Genomic DNA, 15,715 nt, shown 5'->3' with positions numbered 1-15,715 from the left:
AACTTTTTGGTTAGCAGCCAAGCACTTAATGTTGTACTACCAGGACTCCTTGATTTGGTTAGATAAACATCAACAAAAACTAAGTAGAGCTTCCTTATGCTGATAGGACATAGCCAAGTAAAAACTGATAGAAGCAGACTGCTTTCAATGCTAAGGTTTTATGTTCAATGCCCTCTGAGAAGTGTCTGCAGAATGTAAGGTCCATAGACTAATGTCTGCATAAACCAGTGTTAGGACTGTAGGTCTTAAGCTTTTTACCGCGATGACTCATTTACTCAATAGTCTGCCTATAACACACTTACCAGATGTGGATATTCCTCAAGGGCTGGACCACAGGTCAGAGTGCCTCAGAAATCCAAGAAATTCTTGCTTTAATTCTACCATCATCAAGATCTACTGAGATCTTTCAAATCTTGAACAATTACAACATTGCTGTTTTCAAAAGTAGAGAGATTAACCCTAGGTGTGATAGGATTTCATGAAAATGATTAAAATTAGAGAAGCTAGCCAGGGGAGTTAGAGTAAGAAAAGGTGAAGCTTTGGGGATAGGACAGGATTTGGGTGGTGCAAATAGTTAACACCCACAATGTGTTCAGTTAAAAGGTTAGTGGTTCAAGTCCAGAAGCACCTTGGAAGAAAGACCGGGTGATCTAATTCTGGAAAACAAGCAAACACACCCTGGGAAACCCTAAGGTACACACTTCCGTGCTGACACAGAGAATTGCCATGAGGTGGAGTCCACTTCAGGAGTGACTTGGCTTGAATTTTTTATAAGATTGGAGAGGGAGAAACGTATTTTTAACATCAAAACGTATTTTAACATCAAGCGTATTTTTAACATGGGAATGATTAGGCATGAAGCAATAGGAAATAACTCAGTGATGGATTATGCACACACTAAGGATCACACTTATGAATAGGAAATAGGGAACTGGATTCAAATTGATGAGTGAGCAAAACAATTATTAGAGCAATTGAGCATACACAATGAGAAATAATCTTATTGAAGTCAAGAAAAGGACTATTCTGAATTATAGACTTGAGATCTTGATTTTGAAATGGCATTGATGAAGTGAGCTAGGTTGTAAGAATGATGTGGGAAGAGCTATGCCTTCACAAAGAACTCCCAGAAATAGTTTTGTTTAAGATATGTGGAAGAATCATCTACCTTCTCTTTAAACTTCATCCCTGGCTAGGAATTTGTTACTGAAAAAGTCACCTGAAATGTTCTAAATCATTAGACTTTTGTTTTAAAACTAAACATCGTCTTTGCTCCAGTTAAGCATTGTTCAAGTGCAAAAAAATAAGGAGAATCCACTCTTCAGTAGAATATTTAAAAGTACAGAAATGGATTCAATACCTCTTGCACTTACAGGTGTTTGTTTTCCAGGCTCAATGCGTTGTGCATGACTCGTAGGCCATTTGTAACTCTTCCAGCGCAAATCCAGCAGAGGATTTGCTCTCCTCTGGCCTGTGCCATTCGACAACAAATGCGTAAGTGATAGTACAGGGAACACAATGGCCAGATGCCAGTTTTCACAGCACGTATCATGACCCCATGCTCTGAGCCACACAACTTTCTCCCCCTATCCCTCATGTGGCTTCTGTCCTCCCACAACTTCATCGCTTCGCTGATGTTCCTTCTTCAATCTGGTGTCTTCTTCTACTGAAGGTGCAACTCCTCTTGACAGCCCTCATTCAAATCCTTTTCTCTAAGTAGCTTTCCCCCTAAATTCTTGAGATGGTAATTTATTTCTACCTTCACCAGAGAATTTGATTGATGTTAGGCGCTCTCTCTTACCATGTCTTTCTCCACGTTGAGACTATTAGACTATAGACCCTTATTCTCAATTCATTTTCTCAGCTCCTTGTAAAGGATGTTTGTGTGACTGGCATAGTGAGTGGTCTGAGCCAGGACATCATGTCACCTCTCTTTTTTGTGCTCTTTCCTTTTATAAAACACTTTACTGTGAATGAGGCGAAAGATTCCAGGGTAAACCAGTTTTCCATTCAACAATATGCACACATTTTGCTTCATCACTTGTTTTCAATCTTCCTTTGGTTGTAACACCACTCATCCCACATCCTGTTGTTGCTATGCTTTGAATTTCAACCCCCTTTTCCTCCCTAACCCTTTTGAACATTGTTTTTGGGCAAGGGCTGGCTTTTCCGTCTCAACTGATTGCAATTCTCAGCAATGCATGCTTCTTAGCATTTGCGTTCCCTATTATTTGACCGAAAGTTGGCAGTGAACAGAGGGTCATAGTCTTCATGGTTCCCACCATGGTCTTTGTGAGCATAAATCTGTTCTTTGTCATGATTTTGAGTTCTGTTTGATAGTTCTTGTCCCACTCTATTTAGGACCTGCCAGTGTATACCTTTCAGAGGAGTCGGTAGGGGTAAATGGTAGAGACTGACATTCACCCGATCCAATAATCAATTAGACTAATTGTTTCAATGAATCTTTAATTTTCTTCATTTTGCTTTCTTCTGGTCAGGAAGAACTCAATCATTGCACCATAGATGGCTGCCTACAAGGTTTTAGATTCCCAGCCGTTGCTGACCAAACTAGGATTTAAAACTTTCCCTGAGGACCATGTGAGGCCAACTGGCCTCAGTGTCTCCTGACAGTATGATCCTAATGCCCTAGTCCCGGGGACTCATTCACTTGAAGTGTTTGGTTATGTCTAAGAAAATTTCATATAACTTTGCCCCGCTGCATGCTCCACCACATTCGTGAATATATTTGCAGCAAAGGTAAATACACACATTCAAATATCTTTTCTCAAATGTATATGTTCCTGGGGATAGCTCTACTCTTCCTCCCTCATCTTCTCATAAATCATGGATAGACATGATCTACAAGGATTGTGTTTTTATCTCTGTTTTAGGTGCCTGGCATACAAATTATACTCTAGTAGACCCTGATGGTGGAGTGGTTCCATGTTCACCTACTAACCACAAGGTCAGCGGTTAGAAACCACAAGCCACTCCCTGGGAGAAAATGGAGGCATTCTACTCCCGCGAAGAGTTACTGACTCAGAAACCCACAGTTCTACTCGGCCTTGTAGAGTCACTGTGAGTCAGAATCCATTTGATGGCAGTACTTTTGAGGTTTTGAGACATACTAGCTGTTCAACTTCTGTCTCTTGAGTGAACAGGAGCTCAATAAACCTGCATCCTTCCCACTGTCTTTCCTTGTCTCCATCATTTGTTTGACTATGTCTCTGTTTATTCCCAATATATGTTCTGTTTCCTTTGGTTCAGATTATCTATAATTGTACATTTTCACTATTCCTTTTCATATTGTTAGTTGCGCTCATTTTGCTAGCATGTTAAGGAGTTCTAAATCTTGACTTTGACACTGAACATAAGAATTTTAACCCTTAACTGTATATCTGGCCAAAATTTACTCAGCATGCCTTCTGTATCTTTATCCAAGCTGTTAATCAAAATGTTGAACAGCGCAAAGCCTTTCTCCCACAGACAGCACTTAGCTACAGAGACACATCTCTCAGGATGGCCTGATCTAGTCATCACTGTTGCTTGGGGCGCTACAAAATTCCCCCTACCACTTTATCATTGTTAATGAAGTTACAAAAAGAGATTGCCCGCCTTCCTATCTGCCTATGTCAATGTTATCGCTTTCCTTCTTCCCTCCCTCTGTAGTAAACCACCACCACCAAAAATAGAGCACTCTTCTAAACAGATCTAAATGATCCAATTTTAACACCTAGTGGCCAATTCTATATTGAAACATTCTTAAGCTTTACATTTCCATGACGTTTTTGTCGAAATTGAGCACTATCAAAGGCTTTTGTTAACTGGTGTATAAGGACCCCCCTCTTGCTAGACCCAGCCTCCACTGGCTGGATACTCAGGCCCAGGTACAATGGTGTGAGAGAGAGTGGATTCTGTAACCTCACATGGTTCCCTTCAGGCAGCGATCTCGCTCAGCAGGCAGATAAAGCATGCAGAATGCAACTCCAAAATATATTTCCTATACAGCTTTCACTGGAGTCTTTGCCTCGCTATGTTTATTGTTCGCAATGTACGTGTGGTCTACAGATAATGGAAGCTGCTGGTATTGTTCCTGAATTTCTTCCAGTGTGTCATTTCTCTTTATGTGGGTTTGGATCTCCTCTAATCTTGATTCCAGTCTGGTTCTGACTTTTGTATCCCTACCTGTCTACGCTTCCTCTGCATGTTCGGCTTAAGGCTCTGCAGTGTTCATGTCAGCTGCAAAGTATGTTTTCTGTGGTTTGGCTTTAGTTTTATCCTCAAAGATGTATGTAATCATTTATCGAGGATCACATTATATTCCACAGCCTCAAAAGGTCTTCACTGCATTGCTCACTACTGTCACTGGGAGGAAGCTCAAAGCTCCAAGTCTCTCCACTCCTAGGTTCTTGTCCCACTTGCAAGACAGATTTCAGGTGAGGGATAAAATGCAGACCAGAGTCAGAGAAAAGGTCTGAGCAGAAAGAGTGAGTATATGAAGGGGGTACATCAGAAAATATGTCCAAAGCTGATCTAAAAGACTTAGCAAAATGTAGAACTGGACCACATATTCTACTAATGGTGAACCTCCCACCATAGTCTATCTTCCTGGTGGGTCTTCTTCTATTGGCCGTCCTCCGTTGTGTACCTCCTTTTCCCAGGTATGTGCATCCCAGCACCTCAGCATCCCAGACTCTATGCTGTGTTCTTCTCTCAGACCTGAAGCCCAAGAGGCTGCTCAGTCAATGTGAACTGTGAACATCCCAGGTAGCCCTTTCCATTGGTGAGGGAATGTGGCTCACCTGCCCTCACCTTCCTGTGTGCTGGAGAGGTGTGTGTCTCCATGTGTCCTGTGTGTTCAGTTTCTGCCAGATTCCTTCTTTCATCACCTCTTCTCCTTTGCCAGCCTCTGTCTACCTAACATTCTTCTACACATAGTCAATAATTTACTTTCTATGACTCTAATTTCTAATGTTTTTGAACACAAATACTGTAAGTATTTGAACACAAATACTTCAAGAAAGTGACATTTCCTCACAGTTCTGGAGATTAGAAGTTCAAATCTGGGTCTTGTCATGTGCTTACTTCTATGAACTTCTCTCCTATTTTTGTTGTCTGCAGGAGATCCCATAGAATTACTTTGCTTATAGATGATCTGTCCATGTCATTTAGCATGTACCTTCCTGTGGTGTATGTCTATGTGTATGTGGGTGTGTTCTGGTCTTTTTATGACTCACAAGTGATTAGGTTGAGGATCCTCCTACACTGGTATGGCCTCGACTTACCAATAAATCCCTTACATTAGATGGCATTGTAGATGCAATTACATTCTATTATTTTAATTATGTTATATTATGGAAGATGATTGCATTACATTGCATTAGCTGTTATGTCTCTGCATTGCATTACATTTCATTACATTATGTTATAGAAAGTCATCTAATTTTCCAAAAGCCAACTGATTTAATCACATGTCACTGCTCCAGGGTTTCAATTAGACAAATGTTTAGCAACCAACTGGGTACCAAAGCTTAGCCAAGTTGACACACAAAATTCCCATTACACTGCCCTTCTTCCTCTTCTCTTTCAAAAGCTTTTTCTAAAAAGCAAAGCAAAGAGTCAATATCACCCTCCTCCTCACCCCCTGCCGTGTCCCTCATCGCCATATCTAAGACTTTAGAGTTCTAGGAGCTACTTTTCAAATTTCTCTGCACTCTCCCCCCACTTTTAACTTTGCCGTAGTGGCTGTAACAGTGGGCTCAAACATGAGAACAATTGTGAGGGTGGTCCGGTGTTTTGTTCTGTTGTAAATAAGGTCACTGTGAGATGGAACAACTTGACAGCACCTAACAACAGCGATTTCCTTGATCAGTTTGGCAGGTTTCTTGAATATTGGAGCTGTTTGAATAAGGAAGATACGTTGATTTTTGTGAGTATCTGTTATGACATGCAGAGGGTCTTTGCCTGTGCTATTTCACAGTACTTGATTACCAGAGCAAAGCCTCCTGCCAAACATAACCCCAGATTGATATCCTTTCACAATGGAAATCATTCAATTAGTTTAAAACGTTTTAGATTATTGAGGTTATATCGAAAAAGAGGAGTGATGTATCATCAGGCTTAGTGACGCAAATATGAGGGTAAGTCAAAAAATATGACTACTAATATTCTAGTGCATGCAGGCATGAGTTTATTGCAAACCAACCATGTTTAACCTGCCTCTGAGTGATCAGTAGATGGGCGCAGACAAGTTTTCTCACCAGCTGTTGCTATTGTTAGGTGCCGTCACGTTGGCTCCGGCCCATAGCGACCCTATGCCCAACAGAACCAGACACTGCCCGGTCTTCCACCAGCCTCACACTGTTCTCTGCCTGTGTCAAGGGCCTGCCTCCTTTATGCTGCCCTTCCACCTGACCAAGTCTTGTCCTTGTCCGGGCCTGGTCTCTCTTAGCAGTATGTCCACGGTATAGAAGATGAAGTCTTGCCATCTTGGCCCCTAAGGAGCACTTTGGCCACAACTTCCTCTAAGACAGATGGGCTTGTCATTTTAGCCGTCCATGGTTACTTTCAATATTCCTCTCCAGCACCACAATCCCGATGCATCGATTCTTGTACACCCTTCCTTATTCAGTGTTCTTTTGCAAGTCTCATTAGGCTGCCTTGAAAAATAAAGATCCAATGAAAACAGTGGTCCTCTAGAGGAGGGGACCCGTTGGGCAGCCACGTCAACTCAGCGGGCCTTGTGGCTGTTTTCCAGGGTTCCACAGGGGATGTGTTCTGACTCTTCCGTTCACGTTTCCCTGAGAGCAGAGTTTCTGCACACACATATCACTAGTCCATGCACATTCTCCTTTTATTTTAAACTCCACGTCGTAATTTCTCCTTGCTCTGTATATCTCCAATCCCATTAGTTTCCATCATGTTGAATTTATAAATTCCCAAGTCACTCTGCATCTGTTTATTTTCACATATATAATGTCCTGAAACACAAGCTCTTTTAACCTGTGTTTCCATTTCCATCCTTAATATACATCCATTTTAGCTGTTTTCTTACTTTTCCATGTCTACAGTGGAAAAGGTAACACAGTTTAGGCGTCGTTGTTGGTGAAGCTAAAGGTTGACATTTTGAACCCGCCCATGAGCCACAGAGGAGAAAGACCTAGAAAACGGCTTCTCTGACAATTACTGGCAGAAAAGACCTGGGCCGTAGTGAGTTCTACTCTGTAATACTTGCAGTTGCCGTGGTTTCAATTAACTGGATGCCAATGAGTTTGGTTTCCTGGATACCTTTCTCTAATTGACCTCGATATATTATGATTGAGGAAAGTACCAGTGGTTTGAATGACTATATCACAGGTTCAATTATATTACGACTTCCTTATTCCAAAAACCCAGCAAACAAACTCACCACCATCAAATTGCTTCTGACTTGATAGTGACCCTATTAGACCGAGCAGGGCTTCTGTGTGGAACGTAAAGGCTGCCCGTCTTTGCAGGAGGAGGAAGCCTCAGCCGCCTCCCACAGAGGTGTCACTGTTTTCGCACTGCCCACCTTGCAGTTAGCAACCCGCTGCGTTGTCATTACGGTACCAGGGCAAGGCAGTCAAGGCCCAGAGTGACAGCATCCTCAACAATTGTGTTACATCATCTTCCTCATCACAATCTTCGTTCCTTTTTTATCAACTGCATTTTAATTTCTCTTCAAGGGGTTCTTCTGGTGCCTCTCAAGACTGCCTCTCTGTTTTAAAACATTTTCTTTGTGACTTTGGCTTTTCCACCATTGTCACATCCCTTAGGTAACATGAACAGTGTTGGCTACTGTCAGTTTTATTGAGAAAATAAAATTACTCACCTCAACTTCCCACTTCCACATGTGCTATTTAATTAAGTATGCTACTGGATATAATCATAAGCCATTTCTGAGTGTATAGAGGATAAAAGAAGCCTAAATGTAAATCTTTGGATTCAATGGTGTATAAGCTATGAGGAAATAAATTTATTGGTAAGTGAAACAAATTTACCAATGCCAGCATGCTGTGTAAATCAAGACTGAGAATCATATTTAATTTTACACCTGGGCGATATTTCAAATGTTTTTTGTTGTTTTTTTTTACAGTAACTTGCAAGGAGTTAATGTTCTGTGAATTCATTCCAGCACATTGATTTCTGCATTAGTTTAGTGACTGAAGCAGTTCTTTGATAAAAGCAGACTTTGGGAGGTAAATTTTCTTCGTCATGTAATCCATAATGCAGAATTTACAGCAACATCTTGTTTCATTGCTCATGCATGAATATCCTTGTCTGGGTGACCTAACAGGCCAGCAAATTAAAGAAGGGTCTCATCTCTGAAATGATTTCTTTGTACTTTGCATCACGTTAGCAACTTTGTTCAATCGGGTTATTTGGAGGAGTTTGGTTCTGGAGGAGAATTCCTCCAGCTTCCTTGCTCTAGGTATCTGTGCTGCCCTGTATGTTTACACTGCTCCTTGTTGCTGCCATCTGTAATTTTCCTCAATAATGGTGATCGTGATGTGCTGGTATTGATGATGGAGGAAATCAGTCCATCTAATGAGCTCATGTTTCAGGCACTCTTCTTTGCCTGGATGTCTTCCAAATCACTTCACCCAGCTTTCATTTAAAATTCTGTCTTTTGTAAAAGTGCAACTCCCCCATTATATAATCTTCAGTAAGCCTGGCTCGACCTTTGTCTGGATTGTATTTCTAATGCCATGTCTCAGAGATACCTTTTTATGGTAAGCAAGATGAGCTTGGGTTATAGAGAAAAAGCATAAACATTTTTCTTTTAAGTTTATGAATGTCTGGACCTGAGGGAATTTATGGAAGTATCTACTCAGAAACTGACAACTGTGGATTGTTAGAATTAGTCATATTACACTTGCTTTAAAAGTGGGGAATTTTAAAGAGTAGGCACATTGATCATTTGAAGATGGTCATTATCATTTAGAGAGCATACTAGCCATGTGCTATACTTGTCCCAACTAGTTAACTGTGACTACAGTCTATCATGTTGCATTTTGTTCTCTAGCCACACGAACATCTATTTTTATCACCACAATGTTATTTTCCCCTAGCCTGAAGTCCTAGCTGTTTGTCACTTATTTTCTGAATGTTGTCATCATTTCTTAACAGGTGCACCTGATCTCAAGCTATCTCTTCTTCCACCCATTAGCACAATCAGATTGATATCGGAAATATTAAATTAAAATTTAAACTCTGCAATTTGGCCTTCCAGTTTGGCTCTACATGACAGAGCCAAATTTACATTTCCTTATAGCCTCACAATCCTCTCTGGAAGATCTTTCTGTTGACTTGTGAGCCTGCGGATTTCTTTCTTTCCTCTTAGTTTCATTTGACCTCTCCCTTACCTAAATTGTCATTTACCTGCCTAACTTACCAACAATTTAACATGCTTTCAAGTTTTCTTCTACTTATTTTTCTCTTAGAGGCCTTTTAAAAGATTTGCTTTTATTTACTTTATTGAACTCTTTCTTACATAGTTTGTCTTCCCCTTCACCCCAGTGAATATGTGTCTGCCCTCTACTAAGTAATCACTCCTCCTTTCCCCTCCCACCCCTGGTAAGCATCAAATGATATTTCTTTTATGAAAATCTTTTCTTGATTTTTTATAATAGTGGTCTCATACAATATTTGCCCCCCCTTTTAAATCATTTTATTGGGAGATCTTACAGGTCTTATAACATTCTGCACATCAATTGTATCAAGCACACTTGTACATATGTTGCCATCATCATTTCCAAAACATTTTCTACTTGAGCCCTTGGTGTAAGCTACTTTTATTTCCTCTTCCTCCCCCACCCTCCCAATATTTGCCCCTTTGTAATTAGTTACTTCAATCAACATAATGTCCTTCAAGGTCATCCTTTTTATAAGGTGTTCCACATGTTCATAATTACTCTTTAACATTGCATATGATTCCTTTGTGTATGTCCTATAATTCATTTATTTTAAATGAGACCCTAATAAATTTAGAGTTGTGCTTTACTGATATTAACATGGCAGTTGATCAGACATGAAATGGTTTCAGAGAAAGACATTCAAAGACTAGTAGTTCAGGTAGGAACCATTCTAGTAGTGTAGGTGACAAAGAATAGTTTTAAAATCAGAAAACCAGTGTGTATCATCGCTATATCCTTTCACCATTCTTATTCAAACTGTGTTTTGAGAAAATGATCCAAGAAGGTAAGTTATAGGAAGGGTTCACAGCATCAATATTAGGGAAGAATTCATTAATAGCCTATCATATATAGATGACATGGTCTTGCTTGCTGAAAACTAAGAGAGTTCAAAGCATTTACTGATGAAAAAACGAGATTATTGGCATAGATATAGATCGCACCTCAACATAAAGAGGGGGGGAAAATCCTCACAACTAGATCCATAAGCAACATCACTATAAATAGAGAAAGATAAAATCAAGGAATTTGTTTAACTTTGATACACAGTCAGCACTTACGATATCAGCAGCGAAGAAACCAAAGAAGAAATTGCATCAGGCAAATCTACACCAGATCTCTTTAAAGTGTTCAAGATGCCACTTTGATGACGCAGCTGTGTCTGATGCAAGCCATGGTACTTTCAATGACCTGGTGCGCATCTACAAGCTAGACAATGAATAAGGAAGAACACAGAGTAATTGGTGCATTTGAATTATGGTGTTGGCAAAGAATATTGACTATGCCGTGGACCACCAGAAGAAGGACGGAATCTCTGCTGGAGGAAGCACAGCCAGAATCCTCCTGAGAATCTGGCATGGCGAGAATTGCCATAAGTACTTTGGACATGTTCTCAGGAGGAACTGCGCCTGCCAGGGAGGAGGACGCCTTGCGTGATAAAGTAACAGGAAAGTTGGAAGACCCTCAAGGAGACAGATTGACACAAGAGGAAACTTGAGAGGATGGCACAGAATGTGCCAACGTTTCATTTCATGACACATAGCATGACTGTGAGTCAGAACTGATTTGAAGGCACCTCACAGTCAAAGCAGATGGAAGTTGATAAAGACCTGCAGTTGGGTGGTGGTAGCCTACTTGGAAAGATATAGAATCAAATGAAATTGATTTACTGACCCAGTACAAAATGACTCATTTTGTCAGTGTTTTCCTACATTTTAATATACATAGAACTGATCTGAAATGAGAATGGGCAGCTTTAATTAAAATTACTGCCCTCTAAATTTTTCTGTGAATGCACCTTCACAGTATTGAATTAACGATCAATTACTAGCACCAGAAATGATTAGGAAAGGACATTTTTTTATCCTGCTAAACACTTTTTAGTATTAAAATACTTTTGTATATATCATATATTAACTTTCCTCAAAATTCTACTTATAATTTTTACCCTTATATCCTCCAGATGAGACATGATGGCTTAGTGGTTATGCCTTGGGCTGCTAGCCACACTGTGGGAATTAAAGGAGACAAGAACTTGCGGTCTTAGGATATGTATTATTCTGGCAGACTTGTTTTTGACATTGTCGTTGGATATCATTCTAAGTATTGTCTGACCACCAACTCCCATTGCTAGTTAAAATAATGTCCATATATGTAAGGATTTGTTCTGTACAATAATCAATGATCCTTGCATTGAGACTTGTTCAATCTCCCTTGCTCGATAGTGTTTTAAAATTATTACCATGGGCTAGTTGGTGACACTATAAACAAAAGGATCTTACGCTCCAAGAAGATGATTGAAAAGATTCTCTACCATGAAATAGCAAGGATGTCTCTATGAACCAGAAGCAGAGAAGAAACATAGATTCAAAAATGGATTTGGGGATTGAACTTAGTCCTAGCTCTAATCTAAGAACAATTAGTTCTTACAGCATGACCCTGCTGGATAGTCACCCTCATGAAAGAAACACTGAATATATGGGTACTACAGCAAAGTGTGGTGAAGAAATTAGATGGTGTCCAGTGATCAGAAAGAATAGTGTCTGGTTCATAGGGCCTCTACTCAAGCACTCCCTCAATGCAAGAAGACTTTGTTCTATTAAACTGACATTCCATGATGCTCACCTTCCCGACATGATTGCTGAAGACAAAGCGGGTGCATAAACAAATGTGGTTAAGAACGCTGATGGTGCCCAGCTATCAAAAGATATAGCATCTGGGGTCTTAAAGGCTCGGAGATAAAAAAGCGGTTATCTAGCTGAGAAGCAATGAAGAGCACATGGAAGAAGCACACCAACCTGTGTGATTACGAGGTGTCGATGGGATCAGGTATCAGGCATCAAAGAACAAAATATCATATCATTGTAAATGAGGGGAAGTGCTGAGTGGAGACCCAAAGCCCATCTGTAGGTAACTGGACACCCCCTTCCTCTTTGTAGCTGACCTTCTACAGACTAGTTATCATGTCCCTTTCAAGGGACTGGTCTATCCTGATATGTCCCAGTCCATGAGATCTGGCAGTCTGTGTCTGCAAAAATGTAGAAACATGTATGGGCCAGTTTGACTCAGTCCTTTAGGTGCATTATGATTGGGAACTCATTTCAAGGTAGCGGGCATGGTTGTTTGGGTATTTGCAATAATGCTAGAAGCGGCTGGAGTACATTTCATCCTAATTAACGATTGCCCGTCGCACCGTACTGTGCCTGGCACCGTCTGAAAGCTCAGACTGTCCTGTTCTCTGTCTAGAGAAAGCTCACACAGGGAAGTTGGTGCTGAACTGTTTCTGTGAGCAGCTAGTGATGCCATTTGAGTGAATTCCCTGGGCAATTAGATTTAAAAGATCAGTTCTGTATATGATTTGCTTGCTTAATTAAATCAACACTGATACATTTAGTTATAGCAAGTGAACCCGGTTGAGCGATTAATCAAAAACTTGCATATAGCACAAATTATGCCAATAAATATTGTCACATGAATAACTTGGAAAATTGAGGCTCAAATCTATGTATGCTATCGCAGGTCATTATGTAATTTATATACATTATCTGTACCATATAATTTAAATATAGGCACTCCCCAGGATAGGAAAGAGCTGTGTTCATAATCTGTCTTGGAGTCAAATTTGTACGAGTCTCAGCATCTAGGTGTGATTCTTATCTAATAGCCATCAAATATTTACCTTAGTAAATAGAAATATCGTGCACCTTGCAGGGTATAGTTCTTTGTAAAAAGACTGTAATACTGCCAAGCTTGGGGAGGGGTGGTGCAGCCTGCAAGAGGGCCTGCATTCCTCAGGGCCAGGTGCTGTCCCGGCCTCAGCACTGAGCAGGAGAGCAGCCTCCACCAAGCGCAGGGATAGGCCCATCAGAGGGAAGGAGGCAGGGGGCAGAAGAAGAGGGCAGAATGGGATTCCCTAGGTACAGAGACAAAGGCAGATAGGCAGAAAAGACTTCTCCGGGGCTTGTTCCAATGAGGCCAGGAAGGGCATCAGAGCAGAAAAAATGGGACAAGAGGAGAACGTGGTTATAGCTAGCTGAGCCGATGAGAGTCTACACCTGTGATTAAGCTGGCAGCAACACACCTCTTCTTCGCCACAGGGAGCCAGTGGGGAGAGGGAGAGACAACTTTGTGGGGGACGTAGTGTCTAACTAAGGGGTGTGTGTACGCTAGTGGCTCATCACACGAAGACTGCCTGTGTAGTGAAATTTGTGAGAGGCCAGATTTGAGAGAGCTGGGTTGTTTTCAAAGCCTCTCAGTTGGCTCATGTGTTGGGCTGCTCACCAAAGGTCATCAGTTTGAGCACAGCAGTCACTCCTCGGGAGAAAGATGAGGCTTTTTACTCCCATAAGGATTCACAGCCCGGGCCTGGGCAGCCCAGAGAGGCAGTTCTGCTGTGCCTTATTGAGTCCTGCGAGTCAGAATCAACTGGACGCCAGTGCGTGGAAAGTTGTCCTGCTCGGACGGAGTGCAGTGGCCAGTCTTCTAATGCGTGCTCTAGTCGGAACTGTTTATCCGCTTCTGCAGGTTTTGCTTTACTTGATTCCAAAGCCAAAGCCTGTCCCTTTCCAATGAGTTGATTCTGATCGGCAGTGACCCTGTGAGACAGAGTAAAATGGCCACCTATCTTTTTTGCTTTCAAGGAATGTACCACCCCTTGGCCTTAGGTGAGCAGCCAAGCACAAAACCATGGTGCCACCAGTACCCCTTCTTGATTCTATACTAGATGTATAATTTGTACATACATTTCCTCAAGGTCATGGTTGATTTTCCATTTCATCACTCAGCATGAATGACGACTCAGCACACCACTTTGATACGTTAAACCAACACGAAACCCACTACCATTGAGTCTACTATGGTAGAAAGACCCTACAAGATTCCCTAGGGTTTCTTGGGCTGTAAGTCTTTTTTTTTTTTTAATTAAAAGATCATTTTATTAAGGGCTCTTACAGCTCTTATAACAATCCATACATCAATTGTATCAATCATATTTGTACATATGTTGCTATTATTATTTTCTAAACATTTACTCTCTATTTGAATCCTTGGTATCAGCTCCTCTGTGTTCCCTCCCTCCCACCTCTCACCCTCATGACCTCTTGATAAATTATAAATTATTTGTTATTTTCATATCTTACATCGACTGCTGTCTCCTTTCCCCTACGGTTTCTGTTGTTTGTCCCCGTAGGGGTGGGTGGGGTCGCTCCTCTGGTATCCCTTACCCTGCTGGTATCCCTACTCCCATTCCAGTTGCTGGATTCCATGTGTCAAGAGCTCTTATCTCTCAGCTGTATCTGTGTATATGCTCCAGTCTAGCCGGACTGGGGACATGAGAATGGGGAGTGGGGAAGCCTCAAGTTGGGGCTGTAAGTCTTTATGGGAGCAGATAGCCTTCCTATTCCCTCTGGAGAAGCTGGGGAGTGTGAACCACTCTCCTTGCAGCATTTAGGCCACTGCTCATCCCACAGAGGAATAATGTTTTTAATTTTCTTTTATTTCCGGCAGTTAACACAAATCTCATTAGAAGTCCAGCTTCAAACCACATTTCTCTTCCTGTCCAGTGCATGTAAAGAGACTTTTGTTCAAACGAGCCTGACAAGCTCATCTACAGCATAAACAACAGTGTGTTGTTTATGTTCTTTAATGAACACGATTGGAGGGAACTTGAATGATTTTATTTTCTGGTAGATGGAATAACATTTTAAAATAATTATTCCACAGAGATTTGAATTTGAAGGAGCCCAATAAAACTATGTTATCAATATGATTATTGGAACTCTGTGTAACTGTTAACTCTGTATTTCAGGTATCAGATTAGGCTATGGGTGCAAATGAGTCACTTTGTTATTTGCAATCCATTACCATTGCTTTCAAATGTTTAACGTGCTATGTCTATGCAATAAAGATATTTTCCGCTAGTATCAGGACCCTCAGTAAAGTTTATTTTCAAAAATGTCCTTTTAATAACTCAGATTTTTAAAAAGAAGAGATAGTAATAAAATGACACCTTTCTAAACTCACCTTGACTAAATAATATGATAACTGGATTGATAATTGCCCAGGGACATGAGGGAATAAGGGGCAATGGGGAACTAACAACAAGGAGTATAAGAAGGAAAGATTCTGAAATTGATTGTGGTGATGATTGCATAAATCTTAATGTGATTGAATTGTTAAATTGCATGAGATGTGAAATACAGCACAATCACGAGGTGTCGAAGGGATGAGGTATCAGGTATCAGAGAATAAAAAAGTATATCATTGTGAATGAGAGGAAGTGT

At 40.8% G+C, this 15,715-nt stretch overlaps 1 protein-coding gene and 1 pseudogene across 1 annotated transcript in view; both read left to right on the top strand.

Moving 5' to 3' along the window:
- The window catches only part of THSD7B (thrombospondin type 1 domain containing 7B), a 936,033-nt gene that overhangs the window by 630,559 nt on the left and 289,759 nt on the right, over positions 1 to 15,715 (top strand). The window lies entirely within an intron of this gene.
- The window catches only part of LOC115872328, a 23,596-nt pseudogene continuing 8,143 nt past the window's right edge, over positions 263 to 15,715 (top strand).

Source organism: Echinops telfairi, unplaced genomic scaffold, assembly GCF_000313985.2.
Source record: "Echinops telfairi isolate 266 unplaced genomic scaffold, ASM31398v2 ScPeMD7_4;HRSCAF=17, whole genome shotgun sequence".
Classification (NCBI taxonomy): Eukaryota; Metazoa; Chordata; class Mammalia; order Afrosoricida; family Tenrecidae; genus Echinops; species Echinops telfairi.
This window is presented reverse-complemented; position numbering and strand designations above follow the sequence as displayed.